Genomic DNA, 16,444 nt, shown 5'->3' with positions numbered 1-16,444 from the left:
AGCTCTATGAGTGGACAAGTTTTCAGTGTTATCAAGAAAATGCTTAGCTCATCCTACAGCTTTGTAACGAAGTCCACAGACATTTAATATGTCTGATAACACAGTATCCAGTATAGTATATGATTTAATCTGAATAAATTAATGGCATTGATATAAATTACTTGACAATGCAATTGTGAAACATATTTAGGAACAGTTAAAGCATGATAGTCTTTTTAATTTTAATGTCATAAATCAATATTACATATGAAAATAAGCAAATTTGTAATATATCTTATCAGACAAATTTGCTTCTTTCTCTGCAAGAATTGATCAGACATGATCAAAATTCTCAATTCTGAGGTTAAATCTGTATTCAGATTCTGAGATAGGAGATGGAAGTTTGTAATGATCAGATTCTCTGTAGATAGAACCTCCTACTGTCGTAATAGAATCAAAAGGTATTACAATTTTCAAATAGGCTGTAAGATGTTAAAACACTATCTTTCACTCATCAACCTCCGTATGCATATCAAATTATCAGCCCCCCTAAGATCAAGTTCGGAAAATCTAGCCCCTGGACTCTGATTATATAGGTCGGGGCTAAGTGGAAGTGGGTATATATTGTTACCATAATTTTTTTTAATTCACAGAATTGAGGTAAGTACAAAGACCCTTGTCTTTTTTTTTTAACAAAGAGAACTCCAGCAGCTACAGGTGAGGAAGAAGGATTACGGCCCTTAGGGGTACTTCTCACATAGCGAGAGAGATTGCTGCTGAGTCACAGGTTTTGTGACGTAGCAGTGACCTCATTAGCGATCTCGCTGTTTGTGTGACACTAAGAAGCGACCTGGCCCCTGCTGTGAAATCGCTGATTGTTACACATTGTTCTGGTTCATTTTTTGCTTGTTGGTCTCCCGCTGTGCAACACACATCGGCATCTTTGACTATGGGAGACCAACGAGCACTGACTCTGTGTAAGCAGCGTACGTTGGTAACCAGGGTATATATTGGGTAACTAAGCAAAGCGCTTTGCTTAGTAACCCGATGTGTACCCTAGCTACGTATACAGGGAGCAAGCGCTGGCAGCCTGTAAGCGGTGTATGCTGGTAACCAGGGTAAATATCGGGTAACCAAGCAAAGCGCTTTGCTTCGTTATCCGATATTTGCCCTTTTACCAAGCGCAGCATCATTACATGAGTCGCTGGTGGCTGGTGGCTGGTCGCTGGTGAGATCTGCCTGATTGACAGCTAACCAGTGACTATGTAGCGACGCACCAACGATCCCTGCCAGGTCGGATCGTTGGTGGGATTGTTGGTGCGTCGCTATGTGACCCCAGCCTTAAGTAAATTTTTGTTTACATATTCTTTCATGATGGTCCGTTCAGGACCTGATAGATTATACAAACAAGCTTTAGTTAATTTAGCATTAGGAGTAAGATTGATAGCAGTCATAAGGACAATGGGGGCTATTATCTCTGCATCTTTTTCCAAGAACATATCCTCAAATTTTTCAGATACTCTGGAAGACCCTACAGACTAGTGGAGAAAACCTGTACAGAATAAATACATTTCTTATGGTAATAGGAGCTTCACTTAACAATATCCCTCCTACCCCAATCAGTGACAAGATTGTGACAAGTGCGTACATATCATTGGGGCAACTTGTGCGGCCTCACAGGGGCCCAAGAGTTAAGAGGGTCCATTTCAACCTCCAAAGAAGGGGGAGTTGTGCATTATGATGAGCTTTTGGGGTGCAAAAGGCCCTTATAAAATTCTTGCACAGGGGCCCTCTTCTGTCCCTGATCACCAGTGGATTATCAATATGCAACCATGGAAATCTCAACACCAACCCCGCAGATAAGCTATCCAAAACATAGGAGGGGATGGACTCAGACACATTTTAAATGTGAATTTCACTGTTGGCAGCTAGACAAGGTTCTGGACTAACAGTGTCCTTTCAAAGGCAACAATTTTGGGTCCTTCCAACCTAATTGTTCATAATCAGAATGTCAAAACCAGTCTTTAATCGATGAAGTTGGCTGCAGACCCACAATCAATGAAAGTGGCTGCAGGTAAAAAACAATTTTGGAAAAATAATTCCAGATTCAGCAGTAAAATGGAGGAGTAAAAAGGTACCTGGAAGACTGGGTGATCAAGAAGGGGGATTTTTTGGCCACAATAGACCTACAGGATACATATGTAGTGCCCCACGGGGTAGACGATTATAAGGGTGGCCTTGCCCAGTTCCGTTGCCTGAGGCATACAGTAAAATGTTGGGGTAGCGGGGTATTGGGAAAAGTTTGTCATGATGCCACCTGTGGTATGCGGCCAGGGAATACCCGTCGCAGCCGGGTTCCTCTCCAGGGCAGGTGTTAAGGCAGCCAGGATGGTATCTCTCCCCACAGGCGGAGTGGGCCCCGGGTGGATGATGAGGATAGTAATGGCCGTTGGCGCCTAAGCGCTGGGCAGCAGTGCCGGTAAGGACGAGCCAACACAGTCTCTGTGGGTTCCGGGTGTAGTTTACTCACAACTTCAGCTGCCAGCCCGGTCACACTGGTCACTGCCGTGATGGGCTCTGGTCAATCCCAGATCCGGTAAGGGCTCACCACCGGTGGTTTGAGAGAGAAGGAGTGAGAGTCCTATTTCTAGGGTGCCCCCATCCGCAGTTAGGTACCCCAGCTGAGCTCCTGCTCCCAGCTCCTGGGCCCTGTGTAGTCCAAGCTCTCCAGAGATTCGTTGCCAGAATTATGGTCCTGATGGGTCTGAATGGCCATGATGTGTGTGTGTTGCCTATTTCTACCCCAAGTAGAACCTGCCCCCCAGGTGGCTGGCTTCAGTGACCGGGAAGTCCATGTTTGTATTGCCACCCCCTGCCTACCCTGAGCCAACCCACTTTGTGTGAAGGTTCCTAGGCTGCATGTAGTGTGTGATTGTGGAACACCAGCGATTAACCCCCCTCCTTACCTGAGATAGATACCGCACCCTAATTAGGGTGCAGTACCCTGTGGCGACCAGAGCCTCAGGGGTGCCACACATACATATATATTCTTATAATGAGATCTCACAGATGCTTTCTTAAGATTGTAGTGAGACTGGGCAAAGAAACTCTGCATCTGCAGTTCACATCTCTACCATTCGGCTTATCCTCAGCTCCTTTGGGTTTTCACAAAAGTGGGGATGGCCCTATTGGCCACACTTAGAATTCAGTGGGTAACAGTGATTCCTTATTTAGACAACTGGCTAGTTCTCACCATTTCCAAGGATGTCTTGCTGATGCACCTTCATAAGACTATTCAAACCCTAGAAAATCATGGATTCCTCATAAACTTGAACACATCACAACTTGTTTTGGCAAATTAAATGAAATTCCTAGGCTTTATTATAGATAATCAAATGACGTTGAAACTATCTCTGCAAAGACCCTGGAAAAATGTTTCCAACATGAATTTCTTTATTCAGTCATTGGTTTCCGATTCAAGAAGTCATGAGAGTCCTAGTTTTATGAACCTCTTTGATAAATGCCATTCGATGGGCAAAGCACAACATCAGGAAACTGTATCATAATACTCTATCCTCTTGGGACCACACTCCTGAGGACCTACACAAGCCTCTCTGTAATTTTTCTGAGGTTCTTTGAGACCTGAAGTGGTGACTAATGCCAAGCTGCTTCTTTGGGAGAGCTATTCATGCTTTTCCACAGAAGTCACTCACTATGGATGTGTTAGGCTCCGGTTAAGGTGCCCATGTAGGGCGTTCCTGGATTCAGGACAAATGGCAAAAGACACAACTAGATTTCTGTTTCAATCTGAAAGACATAAGAGCAATGAGGCTGGCCCTTCTTAATTTTCCAGATTTACTGGTCAATCATTATGTAATAGTACAATCAAACAATATGACGATGGCCTGTTATATAAACTGTCAAGAAGGAATGAGAAATTAAATAATGTCCTAGGAATGCAAAAATTTAATGTTGCGACCAGAACATCATGTGCAAAGCAGCCTGGCTCCGTCATAATCCCATCAAACAGATTGAACATATACTGTAAGTTTTTGTCATTATTGACTTGAAAAAAGAGCACTCCAGAAGTTATTGTGCTCTCTAAATCGTTTAGATTACTCAATGGCCATGTATGGTCTCTAATTTACCTAAGAGGGAATATTCACCTGCCTTTTACTCCCGTTTGCACTAGTCCTTCGTGTCCTAGATAAATCAAGAGGGGGAAGACAAAAGTTCTATGAATTATCCCATACTGGCCCAGTAAGGCATGGTTCGCTCTATTATTGACTTTTTCAATGAGACATTTCTGGAAGCTCCTGGTCCAATAAGTCCAGAACAGATTTTCTCACCCAAACCCAGCCAGATTGAAATTGACAGCATGGAGGGTGAGAAGTGGTCCTTATGGACTCTGACATATTCTTTGAAGCACTGGAGGATACAGACAGACAGGGCCAGACTGGGACTAAAATTCAGCCCTGGCATTTGGGGGTACACAGGTCCACTTTTCGCGTGGTGAATGTGTAATATATTTCTGCACTTGTATATGTGAGCACTGTATGGCGCTATGTGATACTGTATGGCGCTATGTGACACTGTATGGCACTATGTGAGTACTGTATGGCACTATGTGACACTGTATCACTCTGTCACACTGTATGGCGCTATGTGACACTGTATGGCACTATGAGAGTACTGTATGGCATTATATGAGTACTGTATGGCATTATGTGAGTACTGTATGGCACTATGTGACACGGTATGGCGCTATGTGACACTGTATGGCACTATGTGACACTATCACTCTGTCACACTGTATGGCGCTATGTGACACTGTATGGCACTATGTAAGCACTGTATGGCACTATTTGAGCACTCTATGGCATTATGTTACACTGTATGGCATTATGTGACACTGTATGGCACTATGTGACACTGTATGGCACTATGTGACACTGTATGGCACTATGTGAGTACTGTATGGCACTATGTGAGCACTGTATGGCATTATGTGACACTGTATGGCACTATGTGAGCACTGTATGGCATTATGTGACACTGTATGGCACTATGTGAGTACTATACGGCACTAAGGGAGTACTGTATGGCATTATGTGACACTGTATGTCACTATGTGAGCACTGTATGGCATTATGTGACACTGTGGCACTATGTGAGCACTGTATGGCACTATGTGAGCACTGTATGGCATTATGTGACACTGTATGGCACTATGTGAGTACTGTATGGCACTATGTGAGTACTGTATGGCACTATGTGACACTATCACTCTGTCACACTGTATGGCGCTATGTGACACTGTATGGCACTATGTAAGCACTGTATGGCACTATTTGAGCACTCTATGGCATTATGTGACACTGTATGGCATTATGTGACACTGTATGGCATTATGTGACACTGTATGGCACTATGTGACACTGTATGGCACTATGTGAGTACTGTATGGCACTATGTGACACTGTATGGCACTATGTGACACTGTATGGCACTATGTGAGTACTGTATGGCACTATGTGAGCACTGTATGGCATTATGTGACACTGTATGGCACTATGTGAGTACTGTACGGCACTAAGGGAGTACTGTATGGCATTATGTGACACTGTGTCACTATGTGAGCACTGTATGGCACAATGTGAGCACTGTATGGCACTATGAGTACTGTATGGCACTATGAGTACTGTATGGCATTATGTGACACTGTATGGCACTATGTGACACTGTATGGCACTATGTGAGTACTGTATGGCATTATGTGAGCACTGTATGGCATTATGTGACACTGTATGGCATTATGTGACACTGTATGGCGCTATGTGACACTGTATGGCACTATGTGAGTACTGTATGGCATTATGTGACACTGTATGGCACTATGTGAGTACTGTATAGCACTATGTGACACTGTATGGCACTATGTGAGTACTGTATGGCACTATGTGACACTATCACTCTGTCACACTGTATGGCGCTATGTGACACTGTATGGCACTATGTAAGCACTGTATGGCACTATTTGAGCACTCTATGGCATTATGTTACACTGTATGGCATTATGTGACACTGTATGGCACTATGTGACACTGTATGGCACTATGTGACACTGTATGGCACTATGTGAGTACTGTATGGCACTATGTGAGCACTGTATGGCATTATGTGACACTGTATGGCACTATGTGAGCACTGTATGGCATTATGTGACACTGTATGGCACTATGTGAGTACTATACGGCACTAAGGGAGTACTGTATGGCATTATGTGACACTGTATGTCACTATGTGAGCACTGTATGGCATTATGTGACACTGTGGCACTATGTGAGCACTGTATGGCACTATGTGAGCACTGTATGGCATTATGTGACACTGTATGGCACTATGTGAGTACTGTATGGCACTATGTGAGTACTGTATGGCACTATGTGACACTATCACTCTGTCACACTGTATGGCGCTATGTGACACTGTATGGCACTATGTAAGCACTGTATGGCACTATTTGAGCACTCTATGGCATTATGTGACACTGTATGGCATTATGTGACACTGTATGGCATTATGTGACACTGTATGGCACTATGTGACACTGTATGGCACTATGTGAGTACTGTATGGCACTATGTGACACTGTATGGCACTATGTGAGTACTGTATGGCACTATGTGAGCACTGTATGGCATTATGTGACACTATATGGCACTATGTGAGTACTGTACGACACTAAGGGAGTACTGTATGGCATTATGTGACACTGTATGTCACTATGTGAGCACTGTATGGCATTATGTGACACTGTGTCACTATGTGAGCACTGTATGGCACTATGTGAGCACTGTATGGCACTATGTGAGTACTGTATGGCACTATGAGTACTGTATGGCACTAGGAGTACTGTATGGCATTATGTGACACTGTATGGCACTATGTGACACTGTATGGCACTATGTGAGTACTGTATGGCATTATGTGAGCACTGTATGGCATTATGTGACACTGTATGGCATTATGTGACACTGTATGGCACTATGTGACACTGTATGGCACTATGTGAGTACTGTATGGCATTATGTGACACTGTATGGCACTATGTGAGTACTGTATGGCATTATGTGACACTGTATGGCACTATGTGAGTACTATATGTGTCACGCTCTCCGGGTCCCCTGCTCTGCTCCCCGGCTCACCTGCCACGCTCCCCGGCTTCCCTGCTTCGCTCCCCGGCTCCTCTGTCAGGCGTCCCCCGCTCCACGGTCTCCAGCCTCCATCACCTGCGGTTCCCAGGCGGCCCGGTCCCCGCTCCCGGCGCCCGTCGGCAGCTCTGCTCCAGGCCGGCTCCCCTGCTTCCTATACACCGCTCCCTGCCCTGGCTTCTGGCACCCGGGCCTCGCGCATGCGCATTAGGGCACGCGCGCGGTCATTGACCCTCTCTTAAAGGGCCAGCGTCCACTGACAGGAAATTGAACACACGGGTACAGGGTATAAAGGGGTTTAATGTCCAAGTGGGCGGGGCCTGTTCTTCGTGTTTCCTAAGCTAGGAGTCAGGTCTCCTTGTGTCTCTGTGATATACTTACCTATCTCTCTTCTAGAGCCGCTCCTGCCTCGCCATCCGGTCCTGCCGATTCCCGAACCCCGAACGCTGACTATCTGCCATCCCGTCAGTCCGTACCATCTCTGATCCCTGTGGTGATCCGTCCTCTCGCTCCATTGGTTCCGGACTCTGCCTGACAACATCTCGGCCTCCGAACCTGAGCTCCGTCACCCGGACTACCATCAGTGACTCCGTGTTCCCAGGGACTTCTCCATTCCACTCTTTTGCACGGACTGTCCTGCTACCCGTAGTGCTCCGGCTACCGGACCCCTTGCCTTCATTAAGGTGTTCAGCCCAGTGGATTCACCTCCTGGGTCTACCCGTCCACCTGGCCCTAACAGTAAGAACAGGCCATGGATCCCGCCCAAGCACTAGCGGCCTTGCAGGAGGAACTCACACGCCAGCGTGAGACCCAGACCCGCATGCTGAACTTCATGTCTTCTGTGGACGCCCGCCTGAACACGCTGCAAGCGTCGGTCACATCTTCAGCATCTCGAGCTTCCACTGTACAATCCACGGCCACAGCTCCCGTGGCAGCCTCCCCGGATGTTTCCAGACTTCGTTTGGCCTCACCACCCCGGTACGCTGGAGATCCCAAGACCTGCAGGGGTTTCATCAATCAATGCTCTCTCCATTTCAAGCAGCTGCCGCACTTGTTTGCCTCCGACCAAGCCAAGGTCGCGTTCATGATGTCCCATCTAGAGGGTGAGGCACTGGCCTGGATGAACCCCTTGTGGGAGAAGGAGGATCCGGTGACTACCAACATCCAGGAGTTCCTGCAGGCATTTCGTGGCACCTTTGACGAGCCCGGACGCGCCTCCGCGTCTGCCTCATCTCTCCTCCGGCTACGTCAGGGGACTCTGACGGTGGGCCAATATGCCATCCGTTTTCGCACCTTGGCTTCGGAACTCGGGTGGAACAATGAGGCTCTAACCGCCGCCTTCTGGGAAGGCCTCTCGGGTCGTATCAAAGATCAGCTGGCTGGTCGTGACGTGCCGTCCACCCTGGATGCCCTGATTGCCCTAGCGACTCGAGTGGATCTTCGATTTCAGGAACGATCCAAAGAGGTGTCCCGTGAGAGACGTCCGATACGGCATTCCTCTCCTCCGCAGAAGTCCGCCGTACTTCAGTCAACGTCATCTGGTGTCTCCGTCCTGGAGCCCATGCAGATCGACCGTTTGCGGCAGTCTGAACAACGCCGAGCAGAACGGCTCGCCAAGGGCCTCTGCTTCTACTGCGGAGAGGGCACACACCTTCTACGCTCCTGTCCAGAGAGGCCGGGAAACTCCAAAGCCTAGGGTTGGTAGGAGAGGCCACCCTAGGTGCTGGGATTCTCTCAGACCCGGTTACGTGGACTGTTCAAGTGACAACGGGAGAGACGCGGTTCACGGCCGAGGCGTACCTCGATTCCGGGGCAGCAGGCAATTTCATCCAGCAGGCCACGGTGGACAAGTACCAGGTGCCTGTTACTCCACTCGACAAACCCCTCGTGATTGCCTCTGTGGATGGGAGACCCCTCTCTGACACCATCTCGTGGATCACCAAGCCGGTGGAACTGCGTATCGGTGCCCTGCACACCGAGAACATCGCTCTCTATGTCCTCCCACACATGTCTCATCAAATCTTGCTGGGACTCCCCTGGTTATGGACACATGAACCCTCAGTCAGCTGGGGTACTGGTGAAATCACCCGATGGGGCTCCTCTTGCCACGAGAACTGTCTGAAGACTATTCAACCCATCCGACGACCTCCGGTTCCAGAGTCCCTACCGGGACTGCCCTCGGCCTATTGGTCATTCGCGGACGTCTTTGATAAAAAGGAGTCAGAGGTACTGCCGCCACATCGTCCTTACGATTGTGCCATCAACCTGCTCCCGGGAACTACACCACCTCGAGGACGGATATATCCGCTGTCTCCTGCCGAAACAAGGGCCATGTCTACCTACATCACAGAGAACCTGGCAAGGGGATTCATTCGGAGATCCTCCTCTCCTGCTGGAGCAGGCTTCTTCTTCGTTAAGAAGAAAGAGGGCGACCTACGCCCATGCATTGACTACCGGGGATTGAACCAAATCACCGTGAAAAATAAATACCCCCTGCCGCTCATCCCCGAATTGTTTGATCGGCTTAGAGGAGCTCGTGTGTTTACCAAGTTGGATCTTCGGGGTGCCTACAACCTGGTCCGCATCCGCTCTGGGGACGAATGGAAGACCGCGTTCAATACTCGCGATGGGCACTATGAATACTGTGTGATGCCCTTCGGCCTGTGTAACGCACCAGCAGTCTTTCAGGAATTGGTGAACGACGTGTTCAGGGACCTTCTCTACATCTGTGTGGTGGTGTATCTTGATGACATCCAGGTCTTTTCTCCGGACCTCCAGACCCACAGAGAGAACGTGCAGCTGGTACTACAAAGACTGAGGGAGAATCGTCTGTACGCCAAGTACGAGAAGTGTGTATTCGAGCAGTCTTCTCTTCCCTTCCTGGGTTACGTAATCTCCGATACCGGCCTGCAGATGGATCCGGAGAAGGTCTCTTCCATTCTCAACTGGCCCCCTCCTTCTGGACTGAAGGCAATCCAACGCTTTCTGGGATTCGCAAACTATTACCGTCAGTTCATCCCTCACTTCTCTGCTCTGACTGCACCTCTCTCCGCCTTGACCAAGAAGGGGGCTAATCCAAAGGACTGGTCACCTGCGGCCGACGCCGCGTTTGGCTCTCTGAAGCGGGCATTTGCTTCCTCCCCTGTGCTCCACCGTCCGGAGTTAAACCGACAGTTCACCTTGGAGGTGGATGCCTCCTCCTCGGGAGCCGGAGCAGTGCTCATGCAGAAGTCCTCCTCCGGGAAGATGGTTACTTGCGGTTTCTTCTCCAAGAGCTTCTCAGCGCCTGAACGCAACTACACCATCGGTGACCGAGAGCTATTGGCAGTCAAACTGGCTCTGGAGGAATGGCGCTACCTTCTGGAGGGAGCAGTGTACCCCGTGATCATTTACACGGACCACAAGAACCTGGAATACCTGCGGTCCGCTCAGCGACTGAACCCACGGCAAGCCAGGTGGTCCTTGTTCTTTGCCAGGTTCGATTTCCAGCTCCATTTCCGACCTGCGGACAAGAATGTACGCGCAGATGCCTTGTCCAGGTCATTCATGCCCATGGAGCAGGAGGAGGAGACATCCCAGCCCATCATCTGCCCTAGTAAAATCATTCCGGTGGCCCCTGTCACCCTGGCCCAGATACCGCCCGGGAAGACCTATGTCTCTGAGACTGACAGGCAAAAAGTGTTGCACTGGGGCCATGCCTCGAAAACAGCCGGCCATGCTGGTCAGAAGAGAACATGGAGTACGATTGTACGTCATTACTGGTGGCCATCCCTTCGCACGGACGTCGCTTCTTTTGTCTCAGCCTGCTCCTCTTGTGCCAGGAACAAGACGCCCAAACATCTGCCATATGGCCGTCTTCTGCCTCTGCCTATACCCTCAGTTCCGTGGCAACACATTGCAATGGACTTCATTACGGACTTGCCCCTGTCCTCCGGACACACAGTCATATGGGTCGTGGTGGATCGGTTCTCCAAAATGGCTCATTTCGTCCCTATGGCTGGACTGCCCTCAGCCCAGGAACTCGCTGACGCCTACATACATCACATCTTCCGGTTGCATGGCTTTCCATCACACATTGTGTCCGACAGAGGAACTCAGTTCACCTCCCGCTTCTGGAGGGCTCTCTGCAAACATCTGGGAGTGACTCTGGACTTTTCTTCAGCCTACCATCCTCAGTCGAATGGCCAAGTGGAACGAGTCAATCAGATCTTGACCTCCTTCTTACGTCACTACGTCAACGCCCATCATGACGACTGGTCCACGCTTCTTCCTTGGGCTGAATTCTCCCATAACCACCACGTCAGTGAGTCCTCCTCCAGCTCTCCCTTCCATGTCGTTTATGGACTTCAGCCTTCCGTCCCATTACCTGTATCCTCTTCCTCGGATGTCCCTGCTGCTGATGCTGTAGCCCGTGACTTTGCAACAATTTGGGACTCTGTCAAGGCATCCCTTGGACGTGCTTCCCTGCGGATGAAGAGACACGCAGACAAGAGGCGTTTGGATCCTCCGTGTTTCTCTCCAGGAGATCTCGTCTGGCTTGCTTCCAAGTACGTCCGATTGAAGCTACCATCATACAAGCTGGGTCCTCGCTACATCGGGCCGTTTAAAGTCCTCTGCAGAATAAATGAGGTCTCCTACAAGCTGCAGCTCCCGGCCACGATGAGGATACCCAACTCCTTCCACGTCTCCCTGCTCAAGCCGGTTGTCCTTGGTCCCTTCTCCGCTGCTGCCAGTTCGGCTCCTCCTCCTATCGCTGATGATGACATCTATGCGGTAAGGGATATTGTGGCCATGAAAACTGTACGGGACCGACAGTTCTTCCTGGTGGACTGGGCAGGGTATGGTCCTGAGGATAGGTCCTGGGAACCCCGGGAGAATGTGGGTACTCCCCTGATACGTGCCTTCCTGTCCCGGTTGCGGGGAGGGGGGCGTGGGGGGGGGTACTGTCACGCTCTCCGGGTCCCCTGCTCTGCTCCCCGGCTCACCTGCCACGCTCCCCGGCTTCCCTGCTTCGCTCCCCGGCTCCTCTGTCAGGCGTCCCCTGCTCCACGGTCTCCAGCCTCCATCACCTGCGGTTCCCAGGCGGCCCGGTCCCCGCTCCCGGTGCCCGTCGGCAGCTCTGCTCCAGGCCGGCTCCCCTGCTTCCTATACACCGCTCCCTGCCCTGGCTTCTGGCACCCGGGCCTCGCGCATGCGCATTAGGGCGCGCGCGGTCATTGACCCTCTCTTAAAGGGCCAGCGTCCACTGACAGGAAATTGAACACACAGGTACAGGGTATAAAGGGGTTTCATGTCCAAGTGGGCGGGGCCTGTTCTTCGTGTTTCCTAAGCTAGGAGTCAGGTCTCCTTGTGTCTCTGTGATATACTTACCTATCTCTCTTCTAGAGCCGCTCCTGCCTCGCCATCCGGTCCTGCCGATTCCCGAACCCCGAACGCTGACTATCTGCCATCCCGTCAGTCCGTACCATCTCTGATCCCTGTGGTGATCCGTCCTCTCGCTCCATCGGTTCCGGACTCTGACTGACAACATCTCGGCCTCCGAACCTGAGCTCCGTCACCCGGACTACCATCAGTGACTCCGTGGTCCCAGGGACTTCTCCATTCCACTCTTTTGCACGGACTGTCCTGCTACCCGTAGTGCTCCGGCTACCGGACCCCTTGCCTTCATTAAGGTGTTCGGCCCAGTGGATCCACCTCCTGGGTCTACCCGTCCACCTGGCCCTAACAATATGGCACTATGTGAGCACTGTATGGCACTATGTGAGTACTGTATGGCATTATTTGAGTACTGTATGGCACTATGTGAGTACTGTATGGCACTATGTGAGTACTGTATGGCATTATGTGACACTGTATGGCACTATGTGAGTACTGTATGGCACTATGTGAGCACTGCATGGCATTATGTGAGCACTGCATGGCATTATGTGACACTGTATGGCACTGTATGGCATTATGTGAGTACTGTATGGCACTATGTGAGTACTGTATGGCATTATGTGAGTACTGTATGGCATTATGTGAGTACTGTGTCACTATGTGAGCACTGTGTGGCACTATGTGAGCACTGTATGGCACTATGTGAGTACTGTATGGCACTATGTGAGTACTGTATGGCACTATGTGACACTGTATGGCACTAAGGGAGTACTGTATGGCATTATGTGACACTATGTGACACTATGTCACTATGAGTACTGTATGGCACTCTGACACTGTCTGGCACTCTGTGACACTGTATGGCACTAAGGGAGTACTGTATGGCATGTGACACTGTATGTCACTATGTGAGCACTGTATGGCATTATGTGACACTGTATGTCACTATGAGTACTATATGGCACTATGTGGTACTGTATGGCATTATGTGACACTGTATGGCACTATGTGAGCACTGTATGGCATTATGTGAGCACTGTATGGCACTGTGAGTACTGTATGGCACTGTGAGTACTGTATGGCATTATGTGAGTACTGTATGGCACTATGTAAGTACTGTATGGCACTATGTGACACATTTTTGCAGTGTGTAGCAGACCTTGATGTATTTTCTTCTCTTTGCTTCCCTGATTTGTGGATTGTTCCGACAAACACCTGTGTCCTAATCACTCTACAAGCGCTGCAGTCACTGATATCACATTAATTAGTCCTCGATTAATGACTCCACGCCCCTCCCCACACAAACACACAATACAATGCACCCCCATTACCCTCACACACACACACAATACAATGCACCCCCATTACCCCTCCCAACACACAATACAATGCACCCCCAATACCCTCACACCCTCACACACACACACACACACACACACTGCACCCCCATTACCCCTCCCCCCACACACACAATACAATGCACCCTCCATTACCCCCTCCCCAGACATACTATAATGCATCCCCCATAACCCCCTACACACACAAATTACACTACCCCATCACTACACACCTTCCTCCCCCCCTCTCAGAATACAGTACTCCCCCTCTTCCCATCACAAAGCTGTGTTCCTTCACAAATATTACCCGTTATGTGTCCTCAGCCCCTCCCCACTCATCCCCATTAATTATATCTGTCTCTTTGGCTCCTCCATGGAGTGCTTACCACTTCCTGATGTCTCCTGTGTGGTGCCCGCAGCACTGTGATGACGTCAGCAAGGTGCTGATCTCATCCCGTCGCTGCACGTCGGGGGCGGGGCCCAGTCCCAGTGCACTGTTCAAATGTATTTACGTCTGAAAGACGCAAATACATTTGCATAGGAAGGAGGAAGCTGCAGTCACCGGCACCGCCACCGCTGCGCTCCTCAGCAGTGTGTGCATGCCGGGCACACTATCACACAGCAGGGCCGGCACAGCATGCTGCCTCCTGGTCCCGCTGCAGCTAGTGTGCCCGGCATGCACACACTGCTGAGGAGCGCGGCGGTGACTGCAGATACACCAGCCCACTACAGGCACCGGCCCACTACAGGGACCAGCCCATCTGGCATTTGCCAGAATTTCCCTATGGTCAGACCGGGCCTGCAGACAGAGAAAGGGCCCCTCTAAAAGAACAGTATACAGACCCTCTGCAGTTCAATATCTTATCATAATGCATAATTCCACCTGCTTTGTAAGTCGAAATGGGCTCCCTTAACTCTTGAGCCCCTGTGCGGCTGCACAGGTTGCACTAATGATATGTCCGCCCTTGCTTTGGTGTAGCAGATAGTCTCTTGCACTCCAAGAAGTCTAGCAGAAATTAAGTGTACAGCCAAGTGTGTAAAATCTTTTTTGCATGGTGCTCTTCCTTTTTGCTTTCCTCTCCTTAGGTGCAAACATCTTTCCATTTCTTTAAAATGGATCGTTAAAGGGGGGCGTGGCCAGCAGGCAGCATGAGTGGTCGCATCTGAGAGCAGCTCCGCAGTCCAACACTGATATATATTATTAATCCTGCCGAAATTGGTGCCTAAATACACCTCCGGATTACCTGTGGTGCGGTGAGCATTCTGATCGGTACTATGAGCAGAGGTCGCAGTGCAGCGGCGGCTGAGAAGCTGAAGAAGTTTGCTCGGGACTCCCAGCAAGATGGCGCCGGCAAGCAGGCAGAGCGGGAATCCAGTGAGGCGGAGGAGGAGGAGAGCATGGAGGCCGGATCCAAGGAATCGCAGGAGCTAACCTTGCAGCAAGTTACTTCGCAATTACTTGCAGCGATCCAGGATTCAAAAGTGTTGCTGACGGGTAAAATCGAGGAGGTGAAGATCGATGTGCGTCTCCTCCGGCTGGATTTGCAAAACCTGAGAGAGCGGGTAAAGGAGACGGAGCAGCGGATATCCACGCTGGAAGACGACGCAAGAGCGACGCCGGGCAGATTGTCCTCTTTGGAAAGTGCGGCAAACAGCTGGGCGCAGAGGGCTGATGATCTGGAAAATCGCCTGCGTCGCAATAATTTAAGAATTCTGGGGATGCCGGAGAGGGCAGAAGGGAGCGACCCATGTAAGTTCATGGAAACATGGCTCTCCGAAACTTTCCCTGATGCGACACTGTCAGCGGCATTCGCGATAGAAAGAGCCCACCGGGTACCGGCCAGACCTCCTCCCCCAGGAGCGCAGCCTAGACCTCTCCTGGCCCGACTGCTGAGCAGCAGGGATAGAGATGCGATCCTTGGCGCGGCGCGACGCAAGGGCCCGATCTTACACAATAACGCTCCCATATTGATCTTCCCGGACTTCTCGGCGTCTCTCCAGAAAACGAGGGCATCCTTCATTCAGGTGAAAAAACGCCTTAGAGAACACCAAATTGCTTACTCCATGATCTTCCCAGCCCGTCTCAGAGTGATTCATCAAGAGCGATCCCTGTTCTTTACTTCTCCTGCGGAAGCGGATGACTGGATCAACACTCTGAAGAGGAAGCGCTGATGCGTTGCAGTCACGGGCGATGCCTGGAGGGTCGTTGTTGTAATGGTGTCGCGGTTCTGATTCACTTATTTCATCTTCTTTGGAGTGAGGTTGGTGATGCGACTCTAATCCTTGGGACGTCGTGTCTGAAATCACAGCTGAGATCGTTTTAGGATCATCCCATGCAGGTACTCGGCATCCCTTGATACACGAAATATATTTTAGTTTGCTTCATCCCTCTTGGCATGCGAGTGGAGCAGGGCGCGGGATCGCAATTGCGTTCACGTCCTGATCTTCTGGTTCCAGTTCGTTGAGCAGCTGCTGATCTCATCGGGAGGCGCTGGTGCGCTTATGACCCCCCCGGAGGCATGTGAGTTTCCGGAT

Source organism: Anomaloglossus baeobatrachus, chromosome 2 (assembly GCF_048569485.1).
Source record: "Anomaloglossus baeobatrachus isolate aAnoBae1 chromosome 2, aAnoBae1.hap1, whole genome shotgun sequence".
Taxonomy (NCBI): Eukaryota; Metazoa; Chordata; class Amphibia; order Anura; family Aromobatidae; genus Anomaloglossus; species Anomaloglossus baeobatrachus.
The sequence above is the reverse complement of the archived record's forward strand: the minus strand, read 5'-3'. Positions refer to the sequence as shown.